This window comes from Ambystoma mexicanum, chromosome 10 (assembly GCF_040938575.1).
Source record: "Ambystoma mexicanum isolate Mex_15411 chromosome 10, UKY_AmexF1_1, whole genome shotgun sequence".
NCBI lineage: Eukaryota > Metazoa > Chordata > Amphibia > Caudata > Ambystomatidae > Ambystoma > Ambystoma mexicanum.
Window position 1 is genome coordinate 186,607,026 of NC_090932.1, and position 17,133 is coordinate 186,624,158.

The 17,133-nt window shown below is 47.0% G+C and overlaps 1 protein-coding gene across 3 annotated transcripts in view; it reads left to right on the plus strand.

Moving 5' to 3' along the window:
• LOC138491270 (tumor necrosis factor receptor superfamily member 10B-like) overlaps positions 1–17,133 on the plus strand; it is a 114,358-nt gene that overhangs the window by 29,495 nt on the left and 67,730 nt on the right. The window lies entirely within an intron of this gene.

The window sequence follows — 17,133 nt, forward strand, 5'->3', positions numbered from 1 at the left end:
AACCACCTCTCACACAGCAAGCCGCATGTACTTCACCACACCGCGACAACAACCAACACATAAGCCTCACCAACAGCACATGAGGATTGACCTTGATCTGGGGGTCTGGCCTTCCAAGCAGCCATTATGTGTCCTGAGAAAACAGGAAGAGCATTGTGGCCACCCCGGAGGAGTAGCCAGCAAAGAGTGAAACAACTCCAAGGAGAAAAACCCTCTGGATTTACACGGCAGTTAGGAAATAAGAATGCAGACTCCCAGGATAGCTGTGTTGTCAAGCTCAGCAGTGGACTCTAGAAAACAGGCCTCATAGGCAACAGCAGGGCAATGTAGGAAGTAGGCAGACTGGAATGAATTTGGAAGGTAGCAATATAGCTGGAAGGAGGCTTGGAAGGCACGAGGAGCAGGCAAAGGAGGAGAGGAGCAAAGGAGGGTAAATAAGGGTGAAACGAAGCACCATGCAACAGGTGAGAAGTTGCGACGCAGAGATTACCTTGCAAGCGGCCTCTTTATGGTTGACCTGATCAGAACGTCGTACTTCTGGGAACAACATCATTAGACACCCTCATCATGCTGGCCATGTTGGTGTGGGGCGAGACTTACCGTGGCAGGCACCATCTTGAGGGAAAGGCTCGTCACCAACTGGTCCATAAGGACCAAGCATGAAGTGTCCTAAAATCTACCCAGACACTGAAAACACAAACTGGGCAGAATAAGGAGACACCCAAGAACGAGAACTAAGTCTTCTCGGAAAGAAATGAAATGGAGCGAGACAGGACCAACCATAATCTCACCAGAGTGGTAACAAACTGTGAGATAACTGATGAAATAAACACACCTCACCCACGCAGCAATGAAATCTGTGGGCTACAAGCTGAAATCAATTCCACACCCATAGCTATCCGAAATGGGAATGCGTAGATGCACACATCACTAATGCCCAACCATAATACAACAAACTCTTTTGCCATATCCTGGGTAAATATTTACGACTCGCATGCACTCTAATCTTCTCCCCTCCTCACCTCCCTCTTTTGGCTTTCAACGATACTATGCTTTATATAGATGGCTTGAAAAGTACACAAACCATAGTAAGGTGCTCACACAAATATATAAATCCTTGTAGAAATATGTTTGGCAAAAAGTGTACAATTGTAACATTATCCCCCCCCCATCTTGACTGGGAGACTAGAAATACCATAATCTAATTCGGCAAAAAAATGGCCTTTGGGGTTTGAAAATGTACTTCCGAGACTAATAACATGTAATGTGTGAAAAGGTTTCTTGTTTATGTTTCAGTGTTTGACAAATTCGGGGTTCGTATATGATTAAAATATTACATTGTACCAAAAATAAACACTTATTGGTGTGTTAAATATGAACATCTGATGCAGTTACTTTAAAAACAACTGTTTTGTGTGATACAATTGACTTGGCCCGGAGGAGGGCAAAAAGTTAGGCAATTAACTGGTGCTTTCTGTGTGTTTGAGGGATGAAAATGTCCATTTGTATTTCTTAACACGGTACCATTACGAACGTGTTTTCCAAAACAATAGTCCCTTAAATGAGTCATGATTTACGAATCGATCGTAGTTATAAAGCTCTGCTAGAAGAAATAAAGTGATAAGCTGTCATTATTGGGCCTGCACCATCTGATGGGCCGCTGGGAGGGGGGAGGGGGGATTTGTCTCTAGACAGCCACCGAGCCACAGGAGGCGAGAGTGTGGCCTTACTCGACAAAAAGAAAAGCAAGCCTCTCACATGGAACTCACAGAGCCCGCCCTCGGGCCAGGGACTTCCCTTTTCAGGTGTGGCTGTGCTTTAATGAGGGAGGCCCTGCCCCTCGGCAAAGCTGGGGGCTCTGGGATGTAATCTGCTCTGCGTGCTAGAGCGCACAGAGCGGTTTAGATCACCGAGCCCCCAGCTTCACCGAGGGACAAAGCTGCCTCGCTCAGTGTGTTAATGAGGGAGCCTCTGCCCCTTGGCAAAGCTGGGGGCTCTGGGATGTAATCTGCTGTGCGTGCTAGAGCGCACAGAGCAGTTTAGATCACTGAGCCCCCAGCTTCACCGAGGGACAAAGCTGCCTCGCTCAGTGTGTTAACGAGGAAGGACATGTCCCTTGGTGAAGCTGGCAGCTCGGTATAGCCTTGTCAGGGCTAAGGCAGGCCGGGTCCGAGATCCAGGGCGACATCTGATGCATGATCTCGGACCTGGCAAGATCCGGACCATTTACTAGCGCTGGTCACTGAATCACGGCCTAAGTAAGACTCCAACAAAACCACAGGACCCTTTTGGATTTTCATTGGTCAGCTTCAGTGGAGTAACTTTGCTGAAAATGTTGGGGGGGGACATGACATCTGAAGAAAAGGTGCCCCAGCCTAATGAATGGGGACAAGATGATGTACCATGAAAGTGGGGGGGGGGCGGGACAAACACCCCTGCCCCCGCCCCTAAAATTACACCCATGGTCCGCTTGGTAAATGTGTCCTATATGTAGACGTGCCGAGCCCTCTGGTTTCTGCCTTTCAGTTATGAAGTGCTGGTCTGGGACAGAGTTTGTGGCCTCCCCATGCACTCCTAGACTTGTCAGGGATGCAAGATTCACTTTCTGAAGGTTTACTTGCGAAAAGCAGCTTCCATTGTATGGGCCTAACATCTCTGCTGCACCACTGGCGGACACCAGAAGGACTCCTTTTCTTTGCAGGCCACTTTCAGAAAATCCCATTTGACTGTACAGATTTTACCACATTCTTTTTATGACAAGTATGTAGTGGACGGGTTGGTAAAGGTATTTGCACAGGTGGGATTTGATTAAACCTCTGCAAGGAAATGTCATAGATCCTGGATAACCGCTGTACGGGTGTCATTACATGTTTGGCGGTAACAGAAATTCTGGTGGTATATGCCAGAATTGCCATCCACCAGATTCAGGGTTTGGAGGATTATCTCTGGGGGGAATCCATTGGAGTGGTCAATCCTCCAGTGGGTTTTCTGCAAAGTCCGTCCCTTCAATACAGGCAAAAAAGTTCTGGGAGCATAATAAAGGGGTGAAAAAATGGGTATCGCGGTAGCCCACCTTCCACCACCTTACCCATGGAATGCAAAAAAAGGTTAGGTGTTGCCCCTTTTCTCCATTCATAAAATTTATGCTGAGGGTGGGCTTGGGTACACAAAAATACACTTTAAGATGATCACTGGAGGAGGTGGTATTTCTGGAATACCCTGCAGGCACTTCCGCCAGTGGTGGACTTGCAGAAATAACACAGGTTCAGGTGGAATTTACCGCCAATGGTATTTCTGCTAAAAAGTCTAGGAACTCGTAATCGGGTCTAAATCCCCTAGGGCAGACTCGGAGTTAGGTGTCCGTTAACAGCGCATGGCTTGCTCCTGCCTCCTCGTATGTTTGGAAAAGCATACCCCTGTACATGTGTTGTACTTCCTTTTTATAGTTCCCTCTCCTTTTCACCTTCAGAAATGCCACTCGATAAGCCTTGGGGCCCTTTGCCCGTTTAAAAGATTGGCTTTTCAGCATTGTAGATTTACTACAGCCCTTTGAACAGAGAAGGATCACAGCCTCTGTATGTCTCCTTGTCCTGAGCATCTTAAGATGGATACTTTATGTAGTCCATGGTCTTGTTGCACAGCATTGGGACCTCATCCATAACCAAAGTGTGCCAACAGCTGCTTTGGAGAAGAACATGGCCCATGCAAGGGCGTCATTTCACCAAAATTCCAGGGGTAGCGGAAATGACATCACACAATCCTTGACCTCTGGTGACATCACAGGAAGTGATATCATTTGACCCCACCACGAAGTGACATCAGGGGAAGCGATAGAACACGAAATTTCACCCTTTGACAAAACGGGAAGTGGCTTCATATAGCATTATTCCAAAGTACACTATGAAAAATATGGTTACAATATCACTATAATGTGATATACATTTCATACAAGAAGGGAGCACCATATGTTTCGTTAATATCAGTAAATATAGGCTCATATTACCAAATTACTGTGAATGCAAGCAGACATCCAAGGTCCATTTTTTTAAAAAAAATAAAGTATTCTTTTTTTTTGGGGGGGTTAGCATGGGAGACCGCAGGGGTCGCAAGGAGGTGCGACCCCTGGTGTCCCCCCAAAGGGCATCCGTGGCCCCACGATTATTAAACTGTTCCATATGTGATCGAATTATAAAGTGCCCAGTACCGTAGGTTATAAGGCTATTGCACGTCGCTGAATCGTTTTGTGCCCAAATCGAGGAACGAGGCCAAAGGCAGAGTCCTTTCTTAACGTCACTGAACTCCAAGGTGATTTGCAATATCCTTTTTATGCACAGTAGGGGAATTTCATTCCTTATAGTACATAGCCCTGCCAGATTCCACTTTAATACAGTCTTATTTAGTTCTCTGATGCAAGCGCTCCTCCAGTTGTTGATGTATATAATCAACGTAAAATCGGTTTAAATAAAAAATCAATAAAATGCGCCTTTTAATGTGTAGCAAAATCCATTTTTAAGTAGTTTAATATGTTACATTTCCAGTACCCGATGGCATGCATATAGATTCTTGATCGCCGTGCAGAGCATACCATATACACTTCTTTATCAGTTAATGGCTGCAAAGTGCCAGGGAAGCCATCTCAGAAGATGGGAAGCCACAAGCTTATCCCGGCTTTAATTAAGTGCTCCAGTGGCAGCTGGCATGTTGCTGTGTGCTGGCTCAGGCAGAGGGCATTGTGACATCACACCCACCTGTTTATAACATCACAAGTACTCGGTGCTGGCACAAGGACTTTATTTCCAGGCTTTTATACGGATATTGCAGGCTGCCATGTGTTACAATGTACATTACTATTCACCTCACCTCTCTGGTCCCAGCAATATTTTTAGGCACTGAATACATATCCGAGTTCCTTTCTGCCCTCCCGTTTGGCGGGTTGTTTTGTGGCCAGCTGGCAGATGTTCAAGGTCATTGTCGATCTTCACGGCGAAGGCGCGCCCATGCCTCGGCGTGACTCAGCAAGTGTCTGCTGCGCATGCATGGCTGAGATAACGGTGCCCGCTTGCCTTGCTAATGCCGCCCACCTACTGTTGTCTTGGTTAGGAGACAACTTCATCATAAGAGATGTGTCAGTGGCTTGTTTCTGAATCTTGTTTGCAGACACATAGGTGGACCTGGTAGTCTGTGGTCTTAAGTAGATCTCTGTCCAATATCAGTTATGATGTGGTTGCTAAGAGTTGTTGTTGTCATTGGCCTAGTGGGAGCATCCTTTTATGTCCACTTTGAATAAAATCCTCTTTGAGGTTGTTGTGTAGTCACTGACATCATTGCCAGTGGAATGTATACATATAGAATGTACATGCGTAGCGTGATTCCAATGGTGTATTAGTTTGAATATTGATTCGGTTCCTCCCGGTGGTGTTGTGCTCCTGGGGCCCTTGATTAAAGCTTGCTTATAAAGCTTATTAGAGTGCAGCAACTTATTACAATTAGCGACGAGGATAATTTATATTTAGCAGAGGCCCTCGGACTCCCTCGACAGCTGCAGTGTGAAGGAGGCATACCCCAAAAGCCTCATAGCGGTCCAGTGAGGGTGGAAAGAATCGAGCTGTCTGCTGGTGCTTCTACGCTCAGCACCGTAAGAAGAGACTGTGTTGCGGGCATTTTTAACCCGATAACGAGGTAGGAGGGCAAAACAATTTCATCGAATACGCTTGCTGTAGTGAAGTCATTTTATGAACCACCCGCAACGGCGGTTGCTGTATGTTCATGGAAGGGACCTTAAGACGCAACGATACGTGTGGCCATTTTGTGATATTGCATCTACGTTGCCATAGTAACCATACTACGGAGATCGTACGCGCTGTGTAGTATAAACTCTGACGCTGTGAACAGTGTCAATTTACAGAAAATAAGACGAGCTACAAATAAGACTGTGAAATACATGATCACAAATATAAATCATAAGTCAATGCCACATGAAAATGTTTCAAAGTGGATGAAGGCATAGCGGGAGAAACAACTTCAAAGGGGAACATATCAGTAAAGCACAACACGTAAAGCACAATACTGGAACACTACTCAAGGAAGTCAAGTAATGCAACTCGAGTACAATGTAATCACAGATCACGAGTTTGCAAGTGAAAATTCCACCTTCACCAAAGATTGAGGGAAGAGAAACAAAAAAAATACTTTTCCTTTAAAAAAAAAAAAAAAAAAATCTTTTTTTATATTGCAGCATGTCACACCTCCAATGCAATTCCTTCCATGTCCTGGGAACCCCACGTGTCCTTGGGAACAATGGATTGATGGCTTCCAGGTGTATTTGAGGGCTATTGGTGGGAACAAATTTAATGATGAGCTTAAAGAGGCCCACTGTTAAACTGTGTTGGAGCAGAAGCTCTAAGGATCTTCAGGGCGCTCCCTGAATTGGAGGAAGCAGAAGGTTGTTCTGGTGATGGCAACCGCAAGTTTGAGAGTGCACTGGGGAAACTTGCAAAACCTTTTGGTAACAAGACCAATGTTGTACTGGAAAGGTACAAGTTTTTCTCTAGTAAACAACTAAAGGGTGAATCAATTGACACCTATATGGTGTTTCTTAGAGGACTCATGTCAACATGCAATTTTACCGGCATTGGGGATGAATGTTTAAGAGATCAACTGGTGTTGAATGTAGCTGACTCGCGCATACAGCAGAGACTGTGGCAAAAAAAAAAAAATCATTGGAACAGGCTATGGAGATAGCAAGAAGCATGGAACTAGGTGATCGTTGCATGAGAGAAAGGTTTGACCGGATTGAAGATAAAGAGATCAAAATGATTCAAGACAATCCTAAAGAGGATTCAGAAGAATCTTTGGGGGCGATGGTGAGGAGGATGTCCACTAACAGTTCAAGAGCCAGCTTTAGAAGAGGCAGAGTAATAGGATACAGGAATCCAAGTCAAGGACGCTGCCAAGTGGAATGTATACGTGTAGCATGATTCCAATGGTGTGTTAGTTTGAATATTGATTCATTTCCTCCCGGTGGTGTTGTGCTCCGGGGGCCCTTGATTAAAGCTTGCTTATAAAGCTTATTAGAATGCAGCAACTGATTAGAGGTTCCTAGAGTTCTGGACTCAAGAGCCATGAAGTGGCTGTCCCCTCTGGGCTCCTCATGCTGGAAACGGTGCAGCGCAGTCCGCTTACTACTAGCCACCTCGAGTATTTGCAAGAGGCGGCCCACCCTCAGCATCTGGAAGGGACGGGTGCTAGGAATCTAGAGCTCACTCCTGAGGGATGTAAACAATGGACCAGGACTCCCTCTGGCTCTTTGTTAGACGTGAAAGACTAGTTGCTTCTGCTGAAGCACCCTCTCTTTTCATAGTGGTGCTGTGCCTCTTTCCCATTCTTACTGCTGCTTTGCTTAAGGTTGTCCCTCTTGTTTTGCTCTAGGTGGCACTCGTGTGGGGCTTCTAGCGGCACTTCCGTTGTCCCGGCCTCCATTGGCTGTATCACCGCCCATTCGAATGCATTTTTTAAACTTTGCATTACATTTTTGTATTCTTAACACACTAATAACATGGAGACAAAATGGTGCATACAAGCAATACAATAAACCTAACACAAGTGTAATCGGAATAGTCGGTGCTCCAGATAAGATTTGGAAGTTGGGATTTCACTGCCGATTTGTTTTAAAGTTGGGAGTAGCATTCGTATTTTAGGGAGTAAAAATGTAAGTCCAATTCCCAATGGGAATATTTTTTGATTGAATTTATTTCGTATTTTTTTAAGGTGTTTTTTTTTTTAAGCATGTACAAATGTTATAACTGGAAAACTGAAAATTGTTTTTGTGATAATTGTTTCTTTGCACCTGGGTCTTCATGCACATTAAGAGATACAGGTTTACTTCTTCTGATCAGGCAGTAATAATAATTTCTTCTTGTGGTACTACATGCACTATTGGTCCAAACATATCCATGGAGCTGTGTGGGTGAAATCAGGGGCACAAGGTTATTTGTGTCGTTTCCTATATTTTGTTGGCATCATTTTTACTCTATTTTGATTTTTTGGGAGTATTTGCCTATTTTTAGGGAGTAAAAGTGGACGATATGCCCCTTATCTGTCGGGCTGGGTATAGTCAAGTGGTAGAACAACCGTGCCCCATCAGGTTCGCGATAGGTAGAATAAGTGCAGAAAAGGAAAAAAAAATCACATCATATACTATGAAAACACGCAGAGAATTGATCTCTCAGCAGGATACTACAGCAAGAACGGGATGGCAAGAGCGTCATTCATTGGAAACCAGTGCAGAGTCCTCACCCTATGAGCTCATCAGCCGAACATATCCAGGAATTGCCCCTAGATCTCATTGAACTTGTCCATTTCACATTTGAGTTTGTAAATGGCTTTCTCGTAGGTTGACAAAGTTAGTAATTCCAGGAACGTCATTTAGGGGTTGCTAGAGACGCATAATGTTTTTTATTTTATGCAAGCCCCTGGACTGTGGTCAGTGCCATGTGGCTCTTTACGTCTGGAGTGGCTGGCTTTCTTGTTCAGGTCGCTTACATTTTTTTTTTATTATTATTTATTTATTTTTTTAAAAGGGGTTGCACAAGTCTAACACTTTCAGCAGTGACCCTAAATAAGAAAGAATTGGAATACCAAATAATTTGTCTTTCTGGAATATTATACAATATCTGCTAGACTCATTAAAGGTTTATTTCAGGCACACTTCAGGGGTTAGTCACTGTTTAGTCTGTTGTTAAACACCTACTCTCAGCCTTTCATCCTTCTGAGGTCAATAAATGAGTACCAACACAGTTTGGGTGATATTGCGTGTATATTTGTTCTATATAAAGCGCTTAAGTGCAAGTGCTACACTATAACACATTATCATTTGGCCATGGACTTCTGCTTGCATTCACAGTAATTTGGTAATATGGGCCTATACACACTGATCTTAATGACACATGGCGATCCATTCTTGTATGAAATGTATATCACATTCTATGTCAAGACTGGACGTGAGCATTATGCTTCAACTTCAATGTATTACTCCTCAGCCGTTTCAACAAAAAACACACAAACGCTGAAAAGGGTCCTCATGACACTTATCTTCTTCTGAAACTACAAGTCCCAATGTCTCTGTAGTTCTATCTTGCCTAGTCCAGCCATGACACACTTCCTGTTCCTGGACTCCTTCTCTCCCTTTACTGCTCTTCAGCAGATGAGTACAATTTTAACACCTGTGTTTTTGTACATGGGTAGTGGATAGTTATGCAGAAATATGTGATTAAGATGTATGATTATGTTGTATACATATGAGGATGTGCGCTTATAGCGTTTGCAGTAGCAGAAAACTCCCTGCTACTGGTGCGTACGATAGACAAATACGTCATCGACCAGCAGGTCGGGAGCGCATTGTGAGTGGCGACTGCAATAGGAACAAATCACAATTGCGTTCGAGTTAGTCTATTTTTATAATTAAGCACAGAGGCGGACATCCCTGTGCCACATTATCGGCACGATAGGGGGCTCGCCCGGCCTCGCAGCCCCGGGTAACAGCCCCACCCTTGCGGGGGCGGAGCTAAATGCGCACTAAGACATCCGGCCCCCTCCTTTGGGGAGGTGGAGTCGGGAGCCCATCGCACCAGTATTACCGTGCGACGGTGAGTGTGAGGAGTTGAAGCCTGGCAGTGATTTTCTAATTAAATATTAACGCGGTTGCCCGCACTACAGGATACATCGGCAAGGTTAAACCTACACGACGAGCAGCACGAGACAGCTGTACTTATTGCTCAGAAGAGCAGATAAGCGGCAGATACAGGCCTTGTGACAAAAGGCCACAAAGAGTAAAGAGACTAAAGGCTGGTTCAAGCCACGAAAAAAGTAATCATAATTAAAAGGAATTAATATCCTTTGCTATGGATATATGAAAGCATCATAATCCACGCAGCCGTTGGCGTCCAAAAGACACCTGATCCAGGTACCAGGCACACAGCACACGACAGTCTGAATTTGAGTGGAGTGAGGAGGAGCAGCCTCTAGACCTCGCCGCCAGTTTTAAAGAAGTGCTGGGGAGCTTATTTATAGATGCCGTGGCGCAAACAAGACTAAACCAGCCCTGAGAGAGCACCAGTGAGAAGGACAGCATGCCCACAGGACCCTTAAAAACAGGGCCAAAGGGGAGTAACCAGACCCGAAAGAGGAAATCTTTTGATCCCCCCCCCACCCAGGTCGAACATACAGGGTAAAAGAGAAGACCCCAGAAACAGTCAATGCCTTTGCTAAGCTCAAAGAGGCATTCATGCAAAGACAGACAGTGCCAAGCCTCACGGCCCCCTTCCCAGGGCAAGAAGACCCAGGCTCGGAAGAAGAGCTAGCAGGAGACCTATCCTCCCAGGATGAAGAGGAGAGGGCAGATTAAGAGTGGGTGAAGCCCAGCGGGTGTAAGAAAGCCCATAAGGAGAAACATCTGGACGAAGAGCCAGAAGGGATCCTAGATATGTTTGACCCAGACAGTATCAGGAACCCCAAGTCCTCTGATTGGCAACCCTCCCTGAGGTTGACACAGTACATGGCCCTGAGGCTAAAGAAGGCCCTAGACAAGAAGGAGGTTAGACAACGACTGCGTGCAGAATGCCCGCAACCAGACCTCCCGGGTAAAGTGGCAGAGGTGCCGGAGTTGGACCCGAAGATGCTGACCTTCGTGTCGAAGACCAGTAAGGACCCGTGAAAAGGAATAGACAGGTCCTGGAGGAACAGCCAAGAAAAGGTGCTGGACATGTCGGGTCCATTTGCTAAAATAATGGATCTATCAGAAAGAGCCAGAGATAGGGAAGAGGAATTAGATCCCGAGGAATTAGCGAGCTGGGCGCAGAGAGCAGTCTGCCTACTAGCTAACGCGAACTGCGCCATCTCCTCGAAAGGAGAGGATTGCAACTTAAGATAGATCTTAAGTTAAGCGATCTAGCTTCCTACAAAGCCGAAGGGAAAGCGCAGGCGCTCCTCTTCGGAGAAACCTTTGGTAAGGCGATGGGCCGGTTCGTCAGCACTTATACTTCACTGGAGAAGTCGCAAGCGTACATACGAAAGATTTTCCTGGTCAGAGTTTTTGCCGGGACCGGCCGCTATCGGCATCGAGCAGCTGGTCGCTTTCAAGGAGGAAGAAGACCCTAGAATCCCAGAGCACAGTAGTGGGAGAATAAACAGTAGGACTCCTTCTTCCCGGCCAGAGGTTGATTTCTGAGAGGGTGCAGAGGAAGAGGAGCCGGCCGAGGCCAAAGCTTTACACCAGGTGAGAGTCACTGTACCCGCCAGTGGGGGGCAGAAGGGGGAAGAGAACAGTGATTTTCTGGGACGATTGGCACATGCTTTCCAGCGATACCGTCGGAGGTCTGCAACTGGAGTTTATCCAGCAGCCAGTACAGGCACACTGGCCACACCAGCCACACCTAGCGCAAGCCGAGCAAGACAGCCTAGACAGCGAACCGCTCCAGCTAGAGGGGAAGAAGGCCATAGAGAAGTGCTGGGAAACCCACAGATTCGTAAGCAATATGTTCCTGGTACACAGAAAAGAGAAAGTGCGACCAGTCATAAACCTAAAAGCTGAATGGCTGCATTGTGTATCGCCACTTCCAGATGGAAGGGATACACCAGCTCAGAGATTCCCTGAGAGAAGGGGACTGGCTAAGGACGCTTATTTGACAGTACCAGTGCAAGAGGAATTCAGGACTTTCCTGGCTTTCCGCTGAAACAAACAACTATGGCAGTTCAGGACAATGGCCTTCAGGCTAGCCTCAGCACCTTGGTCTTTCACCAAGTTGATGAGACCAGTAGCAGCAGCGATCCGAGAGAAGGGTATGAGGATGATTATATACCTGGACGACCTGCTGCTCCTTGCAGGGGAATGAGAGACGCGGTTATACGAGACTGCAGGGGTGCAGAACCTCATGACATCCTTGGGATTCTTAGTGAATGTGGAGAAGTCAGACACCACACCAGCGCAAAGGCTAGACTTCTTAGGTTTCGTCCTAGATACCAGAAATGCAACGCTAGATTTACCAGCCCAGAAAATAAGGGATATCGAGAAGGAAATTGGGGACTGCTTGACCAAGCGGACGATATCACTGGGAGTCCTAGCGAGGATAGTAGGGATGCTAGATGCAGCGACGATTCAAGCTATCTTTCCAGGTCCACTGCACTATCTTACGCTTCAGATACTGAAGATCACGCATTTGCAGCAGGGCCTCAATTACCACCAGCAAATGCCATTAGATCGAGAATCCGTTACAGAACTGGAATGGTGGTTAAATAATATGGACGCCTGCAATGGTCGTGCCATTTTCAGAGATCGACCAGATCTGGTGATGGGCTGGGGAGCAAGACGCGGGTCGCTGGAGACCGGAGGGAAATGGAGTCAGGATGAGCTCAATTTGCACATGAACTGTTTCGAATTCCTAGTGGGTTCATTTGCTATCCAAGTGTTCACGAAAGGAAGAGTGAGTTCATGTGTCCTTCTCAACATGGACAATATAACAGCGGTCAGGTACATACACCACCTGGGAGGAACAAGATCCCGTCTATTCGCAGAGCTATCAAAAGACTTTTGGCATTCAGTCATGGACTTCAGTGACTGCAGAATATCTGCCAGGAGCACTGAACATGGTGGGCGACTGAAACTCGCAATACTTGACAGACTCCAGCGACTGGAGGCTAAGCACGGAAGTATTTCAGTGTCTGAATCTGCTATGGAGTCCAGTTCACACGGATCTGTTCGCATCTTGCATCAATGCGCAGACAGTTACTTCAGGGCTCAAGGCACAGATGCTGTTCTCCAAAAGTGGACAGGAAGACTGCACTACGCGTTCCCTCCCTTCGTGATGTTGAGCAGGCTTCTAGCGAAGTGTCGGAGGGAATTAATTTTAATAGCAGTTGCTAGCAAGCTGGCCTGCAGACAGGTTCCTGTCACTAAAGCAACTGTCCGGCAAATTAGCGATGCTTTTTTGGCCTGGTATCTTGCAATCAAGCAGCAGACATCAAGGCCCTGGAGATTAACGGGAAGTCTTTCGGCCCAGAAGGGGTGATGTTTTCAATAATCGTAAGGACAAAGTCACAAACTACTACAGTTCATTATCCATATTTCCTGATTAACTCCAAATGGTGTGTAGCAAGGTGCATTAAAGAGTACGAGAGTAGGACAGCAGAATGCAGAGCAGCCGACACTACGCAGCTACTAATTGCGCGTAGGAAACCTTTCCAAGCAGGAGTGTCAGCCACCATAGCAATGTGGGTAAGAGGTAATACAGATAGCAGGCATCGACCTGAATTTGTATGGGGCGCACTCAGTGAGAGGGGCAATGGCATCCAGAGCGTTCATGGCAGGGGTGTCTCTGCAGGATATTATGCAGGCAGCTGATTGGGCTAGCAATACTTTTAAGAGTTCTATTTCAAACCGATTGAAGGTTTGGGTACGACTGTATTGGGGAATCTTTGAACAAGCTATAATGCTCGCCTCCAGTCTCACCATAGAATGAAGATTACCCCTGCTAATTGCACAGAGAGTCTTGATTCTATTAAAGATTAGGAGGTGAGCATTACATTCCCACCCTGTTATGTACTGTCTAAACTGTATGCAATGATTATTGGATGCAACAGTGCAAGGACTCCACTCTGATATTATTTGTATGATGCTTAGGGGAAGACCAGAAAAATAACGGAGTTGAGGATCATTTGGAGACGAGATCTGGGAGAAGCAGACTAGTTTAAGTGGGATGCAGCTACATTGAGTCTGCGACGAATTGAAGAAGTTCGCCCTGTTTATTGGACAGTGTTAAAAAGTTAAGAAGTTGTAGTTCAGGGCTCATAAAAGAAGAGGAGTCCAGGAACAGGAAGTGTGTCATGGCTGGACTGGGTAAGATAGAACTACAGAGACATTGGGACTTGTAGTTTCAAAATAAGAAAAGTGTTATGAGGACCCTTTTCAGTGTTTTTGTTGCAACTGCCGAGGAGTAATAAAAGTTGAAGCATAATGCTCGCTGTTAGGAAAGATTTCGTAATTGTAGGTAATTTTCCTTCCATGTGGCAACCCCTAAACTTTTTGCTGTTGTTTTTCACCTTGTTCTTGACTTTGCCAGTGAAGTGCAGCCTTCTGCTGCGCTGCACTCCTCTGGGCTTTCGCTCCTTTTCTTATGGGGAAACTGACATGCCCTTAAGACAGTCAGTACCGGGGAACGCTGTTTCCCGTAGTTTCTTTTATCATGTTGCGGCTTTAGTGCAACATGACACAAGAGGGCACTGTAAGCTAAGTTACAGCTCTCTTGGGTCTCTAGCCTTCTACGGGCCCTAGATACTCGTTTAGGATTGTATTTGATCGGTGCAAGTAATTCCGGGACGGGAATGGTGGCAGCGATCGTTTCTTCATATTTTGAGCTCCTTTTGGCGTTCTAAGCACGTTTTCTGGGCTTAACCCAAAATGGTGGCCTGGCTCCCAAAATGGCCAGACCACGAGGCTCCTTTGTCCTGTCCGCTGACCGTCTTGCTCCCTTCACCTTCCCCAGGTCGAGCCGACCCGGGGCCTTCCTTATTTGGGCATGTACTTTCCCGCGAAACACGGATGCTTTCGCGGGCTTCTACATGTCTTTTGTGTGCCTCCAGGGTGTGGGCTGGGATGTCTGGTCCCAATACACATCCTGGGTGCCAGAGAGTCTAGGGTAGTGTGAATGCCTGGGACCACCGTGGTCCGTGATTGGTCCACGAATGGTGTGTGTGTTGATGAGCGGATCTCCCATTGGCTCCCCTCCGTTTTGGCGCGAAGGGAACCGTGGATAAGAGGGGGCTGGAAACACCACTACCATGTTGATCTCCTTCGTTCTCACGAACGAAGGAATACAGGAGCCAAGTATCCTGCAACCAAGCGGCTGGACCGAGGAATCGCTGGTGACCCGCTGAAGGACTCCTCCTTTGCACTGCTGTCGTCCTGTGAAACCCTTTCCTCCTTTGATCGAACCAGAAGGCCTGTACTGGTGCTTCGACCTTTGGAATAGCAGGAACAGCTATTCTCGGCGACTTCATCTCCTGCCAGTAAGCCTTCGGAAGCGTCTCTGGGCCATCCAGTTGACTGACCAGCTTACACGGGAGTCCTGCTCTGTAACCGCCGCCAGGTTGTGTAGTATCTCGAGTCCTTGTCACTCTCACACGCTTCGTACACTTGGCGTTCCCAAGTCTGAAGTGAGTAGTGTACATTTGGCTCAGATACACACGGCCGCTCCGTTGCCCTGCTGTGGTGACAAAACTGTGCAGGTTTCTTCGATTGGGACGTCTTTTTTCTCTACACGACGACGAGGCATTCCCGTCTCTTCTGAACCTGCCAGCTGCTGAAACTAACGTGGAGAAGCCTGGGTCCGCTTGCATCGGGGACCGGTGAGTAGTATAGCTAGGATCTGGTCGCCCTCCTGCAGTAGCCCATTGCCTTTCCCCGCTGTGTAAAAACAGCACCCTTTTGTCCGTACTCGCGCTCTGCTTCTGCTCACTGTGGAGGCTGCGCTTGAGTCGCGGAACCTGTTCTTCTTCTGTTGTGCACTAACCCGAACTGCCTGACTTCCTCCGAAGAGCTTCTCCTTTTGCCCGTTGGCACCAGCGTGTGCAGGTACTTTGAGCACAAGGCTCCACTCTTCGCAGGGCTCGGACTTCCATCTAGTTAGGTGCCTCTGAAGGCGAACTGAGTCTAAAGCATTATCGCACTGCCTGTTTTCTTTCCCTTTCAGGTGGACTACACATTTCGTGCATATAACGCTTGCGACTCGTATTTGTATATATATTGTGTTGATATGGTATGTGTTGGCTTAATATTGTGATATTGTGATTTTCTCGCTACGGTCATTATTTTAAAGGCCTTAAAATAAATGTGTATATATTTTTGATATAACAACTGTTTGGAGTAGTTTGTAAGCGCTCTTGCTTTGTGTGCTCATTGCGGGCTTTCAGTCACCCTCACCCCTCTTGAGACCTAGTCTTGACCGCCGCGATCGCTACCTTGATTGGTCTGGCTCGTCCAGAGGTTAACCTGTTCCAAGTAATTAGGTTGGCCTTCTGAACTTCTGCGCCTCCAGGACAGAGTTCAGAAATCCGTCTTAACACTCGCCTCCTAATCTTTAATAGAATTAATACTTCCTGTGCAATTAGCAGGGGTAATCTTCATTATAGTGATATACTAACCATATTTTTCCTAGTATACAATGCTATGTGATGCCAATTCCTGTTTTGTCAATGATGAAAGGTTGTGTTCCATCGCGTCCCGTGATATCACTCTGGGGTGGGGCCAAATGACATCACTTCCTGTGATGTCATCCAAGGTCAAGGGTCATGTGATGTCACTTCCGCTACCCCTGGCATTTTGGTGAAATGACGTCCCTGTATGCACCAATACATTTTGTCAGATTAACTCCTGTCGGACTATGTTTAAAGTCAGCAGATGCGCCAGCCCACGCAGGGGGCGTTAGAGGCGCAGCTCACATAGCGGGCCGCTCCTCTGGCCGCCCCCTGCGTGGACTCGCCTCCTCTACGGAGGACGCAGTCAGGGTGCCCTCGGGGGTCCGGCCGGAAATGGCCTGCACCCCCGGGGGTTTAAATAGCCAGGGTTGAGAGAGCAAGTCCTCTCATCCGGCCCTGGCAGCAGCGACATCGGAGCAGCCACAAGTGACGAGGACACGACAAGACGAGCAGGACTAGGGGATTTATCTGGGAAAGGTAAGGTGTGGAGTAGAGGGACAGCGCGGGGGCGCTGGTCCGTGCTGTGGGCCTCGGTGTATTTTCCCATGGCTTGGAGCCCACGGCATTTCCTCCGCAGTGCCTCAGGGGCACAAAGGCTGAGTAAAGGAGTTGATGGACGGCGCGGGGCGCCGGTCCTTGCCATGGGTGTGGAGGCCACTCACGGCATTTCCTCCTCGGTGCCTAGAGGGCACAAAGGGGCCGGTGAGGGATGGTAGTTACCTGCGCGCATGGCGCACGGATGGTTGTCGGTTGTTTTTATGGGGCATCGGATGGGCCTGTCTCCGAGCGGGGGATTTTTGATTTAAGGTGGCAATGTAATTTGTGTATTAAAAAAAAAAAAAAAAAAAAAAAAAAAAAAAGTTTGCTATAATGCAGCGATCGGAGGGG